Source organism: Grammomys surdaster, unplaced genomic scaffold (assembly GCF_004785775.1).
Source record: "Grammomys surdaster isolate TR1022 unplaced genomic scaffold, NIH_TR_1.0 258, whole genome shotgun sequence".
Lineage (NCBI taxonomy): Eukaryota > Metazoa > Chordata > Mammalia > Rodentia > Muridae > Grammomys > Grammomys surdaster.
The window spans coordinates 4,391,322-4,401,222 of NW_021604699.1; positions in this window are offsets into that span (position 1 = coordinate 4,391,322).

Genomic DNA, 9,901 nt, shown 5'->3' on the forward strand with positions numbered 1-9,901 from the left:
ACTCCCTGAAACTCTTAATAAACGGACAAGTAGAAGCTGTGACAATGAACCATCTTTCTTCATCTATGATGCAAACATTTCTTGTTCTTATTCTCTCTGTTGACCAACAGTCACCCAGAACTCTGACTTCTGCACTGTCTCCAACCAGCTATGGTCCAACTATGGTCCATTTCAACCTCACTTGGTGGTTCACCACAGTCTTCCTGCATAGACACACTTCCAGGCTGTTAATAAACCTACCAAAGAGTGGACTTGCCTGTGCTCTCTCATGTTCTAGTGTTGATCCACTTGTGATGAGGAAAGCTTATTCTGTTTGCATTTTTCTGCTTGTCCCACACTTGTCAGTCAGCTCTGGCCCAGATCATTGGATGGACTGCTATGTTATACAGTGGGCTACAAGCACAACTTCATAAAAGAGTTTTGATTTATTCTCAGGATAAACATTTCTATCCTAGTTAGTTTTAACTGTCAACTTAGTCCAGGAGCACCTGAGAAGGGAATCTCAGTCAAAATATTGTCTAGATTATTAATTGAGGTAGAAGGGTCCAGCAGTCACTGACTGGTGGTCCAGGGATGCGTAAGAATAGCTTAAGTATTACTAAACTATTCTTAGCTAAGCATGAACCTTTGAAGAAGCTGTCAAGTAGCATCCCCCAATAGTTTTGTCTTCAAGTTCCTCTTTAAATACCTGGTCTGACTTCCCTTGAAGATGGACTGTCATCTAAAAATATGAGCCAAATAAATCTTTCCCTTCCCTAAGTTGCATTGGTCAGTGTTTTAATTAGAGCAGCCGAGATCAGGTAGTACAATATCCTTTCATATCTGTCCCTTCTTGATGAGTTGCCCTTATTCCTCTTGGATGCTCTTTCTTTATATCAAACTTTCTCTGTTCAATTTACTGTGTGCTTATATCTCCTAGGAGACTCTCACCAGTACAATACTTCTGAATCAAAATTTATGGCCATCTGATATACTTAAATAAAGAATAAAATGTTCAATTTAATGTTCTGGTCTACAAGTGTACCTGTAAACCACAAAAAAATCAGTATTTTTTGTTATTTCTCTCAAGTTTTTAATGCTTTATGGTATTAAAAAAAACCCCATTTATTTATTTTACTTGCATAAATACACTGCAGCTGTCTTCAGACATATCAGAAGAGGGCACTGGATCCCATTATAAATGGTTGTGAGCCACCATGTGGTTGCTGGAAATTGAACTCAGGACCTCTGAAAGAGCAGTCTGTGCTCTTAACCGCTGAGCCATCTCTCCAGTCCGATTTATGCTACTTTTGAATCATGGAAAGAAAGTCAGTGAGGTACAGTGGTACATACCTGTCATCCCAACACTTTGGAGGCCTAGGCAGGAGAATGGTGAGTTCCAGGGTAGCTTGGAATTGGTGTCCAGATTAAGATGATCCAGGGATATGTTTATTTGGGTTCACCAGGGTAGGTTCGTGTGGCTCACAGTTTGACATGTTACTCTTTGTGACTGTTGTGCTGGTTGGCTTTTGAAATTAATGTACTCATCAATATCTTGAATTGACATGCCAGCACAATTTGCACATGCCTGTGGCATAGAGCATGGTGGATCATGGAGGAAACATAAGAGACAACATCCATTAATATGTTGGCTGGGACTTGTGCATGGGAAATCATCCTAAATCTTAAATGTGTGTGGTAGATGCTTTCCAAATTTGGCAATACATCTGACAAAATTATCACTCATACCACATACATGCACACACACACAGACACACACACAGACACACATACAGCCACACAGACACACACACACACACAGTCACACAGACACACACACGCACACACACACACACACACACACACGCACAATTTAACAAGAAGCTGAAAGAATTGTTAACTATCAACAAAAGTGAATTTTGATTAACTATGCTCCAAGAGAGATTACATTGTTTATCTAGTCACTTTTGAAAATGTTAAAATTGTTTTGTCCTATTAAAGCACCAAAGAGATTAAAGCAAAAAAAAAAAAAAAATCAAGGGCAAAATGTATTATAGATGTGGGTCTAAACAGTTACTTGAAAAAAATCTTACTTTTCTTGAGCATATAATGCTTATAGCAAACATTAGAATTTACAAATTGAAGTTTGTTGTGATTTATTTTTTATCTTAAATACTAATTTTTATACCTATTTTTGTATCCATAATCTTACATTTTCCTTAAAGTGAGACTTCAAACTTGTGTAAGGGTTGGGCCTGCATTTGTCTGTAAATTAGTTTTGAATTCACTTTTTATATTCACAGTACGAGACTAGCTCAGCATGAAGTATAGTTTATGGGTCAGCACGTGAGGTAAGGCACTGTGATCATTGACAAGAATGGTGATGATCAAGGTTACCTTTATTATTTTAAAAAGCACATAAATTGAGTAATATGTCACATACATGCAAAGGTACGAAACTCATACTGCAAAAATTGAGGGCAAGGTAATTTAGTGTTATTTGTATAGTTTTCAATGATTATTTTCTGAGTTGTTTCATCATTTAAGCTTAGCATTGCAGTTGACAGCTTCAGCTGTATTTGTGGTTAAAAGACAAAGGTTACAAATGCTCTCACTTCTTTATAAAAGACCTTCTATTCTAAGAATCACATAGCACAAATTAAATCACACAAACACATTTATTCTATTTTATTTACTTATTTGAAAAGTTTATTGCTTTAGAAAGGCTTATTTTGCTCATATGCTTGTGCATCTTTATAGTTTGCAGAGATTCAGCCGTACCTCCTTTTTCTCTTCATTTGCCTTTCATGTTTTACTGTAGGATTGCTTAGTCTCAAGACAAAGAGCTCTTTGGTCAGTAAAAGGTTAAAGAATGGATTAGAACAGATTCAAAGAGAAGACTTCAATACCCAATTGGAGGAGGCCATAGAAGCAGCATCAGAAGGGGCACAGGAGGCTGAGCAGGAGATTGTGAGTCTTGCCTTGTGATTTGGGCATCATTATCCTTCTGTTGTCTAGGAAGATGATTGTTATAATTAGCAGCAAATTTCCTGGGCAACTATCATTTACCATTCTTTGTAACAAGTGGCCCTTCACTCTTTTCAATGCTTTCTTTCACCCTTCACCTCCCCACCATGTTGTTCTGTCGCAACAATCAAATACTGAAGAAAACCTATTTGTTTTTTGGTATTTATACATCGCCATATATTTATAGCAGTAATGTAACTACTATTTGTTTTTAGTTATTAAATAGCCACACACTGAAATTTCAGGTGTTCTTTTCTCTAAGTTAAAGTTCCTTTAAAGAAGAAGAAAAAAGGAACTGTGCAGTTTTATAATAGGAATTCTAGAGGGGTCTTTTACATTTATTTGAGGACTATTTCTTATCAACCCTATTTCTAAATGTAGTACAAAGAAATATTTCACTAAGTAGCATGCATTATCTTTTATAAACAACTTTAATATCCTTTAGGGTTTATTTGTATTGTAATTTTTAAAAATTTCATATTTAATTCGTTATAGTAATTCAGTAGAAATATGTATGTCCACTTGCATAGAAATAGAATTCAAAAGACACTATTTGGAAAGGCATTATGTTGTCAACTCTTGAAGATGTTTACCTAACATGTACTTTTTAAAAATATTTTTTAATCAGTGGTATAGTCGAAACCACTCCATTGTACTACATTTTTCTTGGAAAAAATTCATTGGTATGCACTTATCATGCAAGCTGATTGGGTCATAAAGTCAATTTCCTTCATATGTCATATGTACTCTGGCCACATTTATTCTCATACCCTCCCCCATCTCACTCCTCCCTTGCCCCCTGTTATCTAGCCTTCCTTCCCCATTTTCTTTATCCATTCAGGAGTTAGACACTAAGACTTCAGAAGCGGCTGACTGTGAATACTCTTTATAAACATGGGTATATAGTTAGCTATGCGGGATGTTGACTTGCATTCCTTCAGGCACACACTCAGGAATTGTTTGCCTGTGCTCATGGTAGTTCTGGCCTTAGTCTTAAGAAACCATAAACTAAAATCCACCATCAAAAATGTTGCTCTCCCTCTCCTTTGCTCTACTCTCCAGTGCAGCTGGCCCCTCATTCTCTGTGTTTTTGTTTCTCCCTCCTTCTACCCCTCCTGCCCCACCCTCTCTGTTTTTTGCCCCCCCCCTTTAAAGCAATGCAAAAGACTCATCTGTTACTGAAAGTCCCCTATGAATCTGAAGGTCTGTGTCTGATGCTGAGGTTCCAGCCCTCTGCAGTTGAGTCTGAACTGGTTCTGAGTCTTCAGAACAGAGTTTGAATTTCCTATCCTATTCCTCTTTCTAATGTCTTCCTCTATCTTTGCTACTAAAACTAATGTTTTAGTGACTTTTCTCTGACACCTATGCTATAAGATTATTATTCTCTGATTATGTCAGGTTCACTTCCCAGAGATACTTGAAATCCATGAATTGATGTTATACACCATCTTCCACTTCCTACCTCCCTTGTTTTGGAGACAGATTTGTTTTAGATCTGTAGCTTAGGCTGGTCTGGAACTCACTAGAAAGCCAAGATTAGCCTTAAACTCATAATAATTCTGCTTCTGCCTTCCAAATGCTGAGATTCATCATGTGAGCCATAATGGCTGGCTTTAACACTTTTAAATCAAAGTAGCCAGTGTTTGCTTCCTTATTTGTTTGGTGGTAGGAAGCAAATCTAGTACCTTTTCATCCTAAACATATTGTTGAACTATACCCCTATCCTCAACTTTTTTTTTAAGTGTCTTATTATTTTGGATTTTACACACTATCTATACCAGCAGTGCTCAGCCTGGCTTACAGTCTCTTTGGGAGTTGCATATCAGATATCCTGTAAATCATGTATTTACAATAGGATTCATAACAGTAGCAAATATAGAGTCATAAAGTAGCAATGAAATAATTTTTATGGTTGGGCGTTACTAAAACATGAAGAACTGTACTAAACATCACAGCATTAGAAAGGCTGAGAATCAGTGATCTAGATGAATAAACATTATATTTTTAGGTAATACAAAATATTACGCTTGTATTTATAATAGTAATTAAATAAGATAAAGAGTCAATGAACTGGATAAGCTGCTCATAGCTTATCCAGAGCAATGGTGTGTGTGTCCACGACTGTGGAGGCATGGAGATGCAATTATCTGTGAGGTTTTTCAAGGACAGCTAGTGTTTTAAGTTTGGTTTGTCTTCTGACTTCAGTCTCAAAATAAGGGATCTCAACAAGGGATCAAAGCAAGGTGATCTCAGGGTTCTTGCTGACTCATTCTAGAAAATCATGTGTATTAATTCCAACCACTGGCAATGTCCTTTGTGGAATGCTCATTCCTCCTGACATCGTGGTAGATTTTAACATTTTGGCCACAACTACTTCTGGAAATGACAGGATTTTTGTCTATGGATTGTAAACCTCTATCATCTGGACTTTCTCAGGACTGTTTTCTCTATATTTCTAAATGCACACATTCAAATGCAGTTTTTTCCTTCAGAATGTTATTAATCCTCAGCTATCACTTATCTATGGCGAGGCTAGGTCAACTAACATTTTTCTATCTTTAAAGTTGTCTTCTAGATTCACCCAGAATAAAAAAGAAGAAATTAGATGAAATTAAGAACTTTTTTTGAGATCGTAAAACTAGTCATAGAGCTATAAGGACATATCAGAAATAATAGCAATTCTGTTAGTAAAATTCCAGTTTATTTGAAAATTTTTCATCTTATTTGAAAGTTATATATTTAATAAGAATATATTATTAGATTTACCCCTTGCATTTTCTTTTTTTTTTTTTTTGTAGTTTTAGAGGTAGTTTTTCTGTTACTGAATAGGTAGTTTTAAAGGCTTGAGGATATCCCTTCTGCCTGGGATCATTGGCCACCAGCCCAGGAGGGCAGAAGGGAGCAGAGTGGAATAGCATGAGCAGAACGGAGCATGAGCAGATGAAGAGGGTTTCAGATGGCCAGTGAGTATGAACGGTAATAATGACACACCAGGACTAGATCTGGGAGACAGATCAACTTTACTCAGGGTGAATCAAGGGTTATATAGTTTTAGGAAAATGGGTAGGAATATCCAGGGTGAACAAAGGTCATTGGCTCAAAGTTAAGGTATTGCGATGACTCGTTAGCATGGAGAGGCACTCCAGGAATCTCAGTTGGTTGCTCATTGGGAGAAAGGATACTGAACTTAAAACTGCATTAGGACTACCTGACATTTCTCAGGTATAGGGTGGGGAGTCTGGGACCCCCCAGGTTGAGAAGAGGAAACCTTGGTGGCAAAGCGAGTCCACCATTTTGCACCAAGCCCAAGGCTTTCTGGTGATTTCAGATTTTGACCTTAGCAGCAGAGCAACCAAAGCAACAAAACACATGTTAATTCCAGTTATTTTTAAAGTAATTAGTACAAGTACTAGAAAAAATTACATAGAGTTTTGACAATGATAGTTCAAATTATTACTCCTATACAGCACTATGCTAATGAGACTGGGACTAAATTTATTGTATTTTAATACTATGTGATGGTGAGCTTTAACTGTTAACTTGCCACAACTTGAACTTACCTGGGAAGATGATCTCAATTGTATTGGCCTAGGGATATGTCTATGAGGACTTTTCTTAATTAATCTAAATGACATGTGAAGACCCAGTCTAGTGTGGGTAGCACCATTCCCTACACAGTGAGTCCTGAGTGGAGAAATTGAGCTGAGTACAAGCAAACAATGATGCATGAATTTACTTTTCTCTCTTGACTGTGTCTGTGATGTGACTACCTGTTTCAAATCCCTGACACCTTAACTACTCTATGATGGACTATGACCTGGAATTGTGAGCTAAATAACCCTTTTCTCCTCTAAATTGCATTTTTTGGTCAGGATATTTTATCACACAATAGAAGTGAAACCAAGACACACAATTTGCTAATTAAAAAAAATCTGGTAGTGATTATAATCAAGTATTCTAATACCTTTAACACTTATTTATGTTCTCTGAAGGTCTGGTTCTCAGACGCTACCTAAGATGGACTTTCCTTTGTAGAGTTATTTGTTATCACATACTACTGAAGTGAAATACATTGCTCTTGAGTTTGCTACATCATTTAAACTCATTTTATGAGAACCTCCCTGGAGAAAAGTCCCCTGAACTTCAGAAAGCAGTGTCTATCTATCTGGGACCACCTTTTACTGTCTCAGCTGTATTACAAGTAATGTACCTTAACAGGACATTCAGAATGCTAGAAGTTCCCTAAGACTCTTCTTTAGAGAATGCTAAGAGATATAGTTTGACTATGTGACCTTTTAGTAGGATACAGCTCCCCACATATCTTGGGTACTCACTTTTTCTTGGCTTCAACTAATTTCTTCTATCGGTTTTGTTATGTGCCCATCCCAGGGGAGAGATGAATAGATACAAATTCACATAATATAGGGAACCAATAAGGGACCGGATTAAAGACACTATCAAAGTCCAACTTGATGAAGCAGTGTGTTTTATTGGGGTCACTTACTGGAGTATGGTTGAAGGGTTACTTACAGGATCAAAAATGACTCAAAGATAGCTACTTCACAAAAACCCACATCTGCATGAGTTCATGAAATTTAGAAACCTGCAGTGCATTTGTTGGCAGCTTGGCAGCTTGGAAAATGTCTATTTTCCATTGGAGGGCATCTCTTTCAGTCACCTCCTGTAGTCTGAGCTTCAACCCAGCAGCTCTACTTGCCTGAGAGTATCTCTCAGTAGTTATTACTAGCTATATGTACTTGAGGAAGTGTTGGGTTATAGTGTGCATAGGACCAGTGTTGTTGGGTTGATATGTGGGTCTTGCTCCTGCCCCCACCCCCAAGGGGCTAGAGCCTCTGCTCCAAGAGGCAGAGGAGTGGGAAGTTAACTGTTCTCCCCAGCTGGTGCCTTGTGAGGTGGGGAACACAGTCTGAGATTCCATGGTGTGTGGGGGGGTGAGGGGCAGAGCTCTTGGCTTGAGGTTCCCTGTGACAAAAGGCAGTCAAGAAGTGACTGGTTCTCAGGCCGTTGGGCCCCCAGGCACCACTGAGGGGGGCGAGGAAAGGCAGAGAATGAAGTGGGCGGCGTATGGGCTAGATTTGCCTGCAGTTCAAGGAGGTGGGGGGGGGGGAGAAGCTCTGATTGTGTCTCCTGGGGAGGATAGTTCTTGATCACTGTGGCTAGCTTGTCTGGGTCACAGTTGGCTTGGCTTGCTTGCTTGGGTTGGTGGTCTCCATGGCTGGGAACACAAAGAGTTCTTCTGCGGGAGATTAGACAATGGCTCTGTAGACGAAGGCCTGATCCACTGTTTCCCATGGCAGATCCCGAAGAAGAAAAATAGTCCATGGTCTTAAGATGTTTATTGTCATGATGGAAAGATGAAAACTATATCCCAGTTTCTCAGGGTGGACCTGAGGTTAAATACCTTTTCCAGGGGAGGGTCTAGGAAGGAATGTTTACTTGGCTATGCCCCTCTGGTCTTTAGGTACCTCATTAATATGGAGATCTGTCTTGAGACTCTGTGGTCTGTAGTCACGACCCTCTCCATGTGGAGGGCCTAGTGGGTGTTGTCCTACGTGACTAAAAGGCATGGATTTGTGGAGGTCTGCAGTCTCATGTCAGGAGCCTGGAGTGTGGGAGCCTGGTGAAATTCATGCCATTCCTTAGACCACCTGAAGTCTCCGGTGATTTCTAGCCGGTGCTTGACCAGAAATCATGCTGTCCTTTCATGGTCCTACAAGTAAGTAGTGGTGGTCTAGTGAATCTTATAAATTTCAGGAATTTCCTAAAGCTTCTGAGTTGTTTAGGTTCTCAGTTTAAGCAGCTTCCTTATAATATGGTCTACTTTATCTCAGAGGAAATGACGATGAAGCAAACTTTTTACCTTAATTCTTTTCATTAGGTTTTTAGTTTTCATTCTACCTTACTTTAGTATATTGTATGGATTTTTAAAGAGACCTTAAATAATTTATGGAACTGAGACTGTTTTGAAAGCAGAGAAAATATTGACCTTTCATTGTTATATGACTTTGTAGTGTGTGGCTTCCATGTTCTCAAGCTGCCCACGTATGCAGTTAGACTTGACTAAAGGCCTCCTTTCACTTCTCTACACAGCTTGTTTTCTATGCTGATAAAATGTTACTTCACTGCATTCCCCAGGGAATCCAGGAAATGGCTCCTGCCACTTCCGTGCATTGCTGCTACCATGCACTTTAAGCATATAAATTTTAATATAAACTTTAAGGCTTCTTGGAAGTATTAGATTTTGCAAGCTTAATGTTTTTGATGACTCAGATTGTCACTCAGTTACTTTGGTGATTTAGTAAAAGATCTGAGTTCTGCTCTGAAGTGAACACACTCATTTAATAAAAAAAAATAAAATGTTTACATAATTATTTTGATCAGAGTTGACAGTAAACCAGGATATTCTGAGAAATGCTGCACCTAAATATTGTCAGTAAGCTCATTTCTCCTCTGTCGAAATTGACTTCTTACTTAAATGGCACATAAGAGACCCCATCTCCCCCGTGAATTGCTTTAGCATTCATGCTTTCTGAATAAATAAGATGAATGTAGGAAATTTATTCTTATTAGCTCATCATTCTTTCACTCATCTGTTTATTTCTTTATCCAGTGACTTCTCTGGAGCCTGGATAATTCTGTACACTGGAGAGACAATGGTGAACAATGCAAAATCTGTGTCTTTGCATAGTTTATGCTTTCCAGTCAGGGGAAGGCGCTAACAAAACTAAGAAAGACAGTGGAAGATAACTATGGATGTGAAGAAGGAAAAGAAAGCTGGGCATGCACAATGAGGACTTTGAATGGTGGGATCAGGATGATCTCTGCTTTCTCTCTCTCTCTCTCTCTCTCTCTCTCTCTCTCTCTCTCTCTCTCT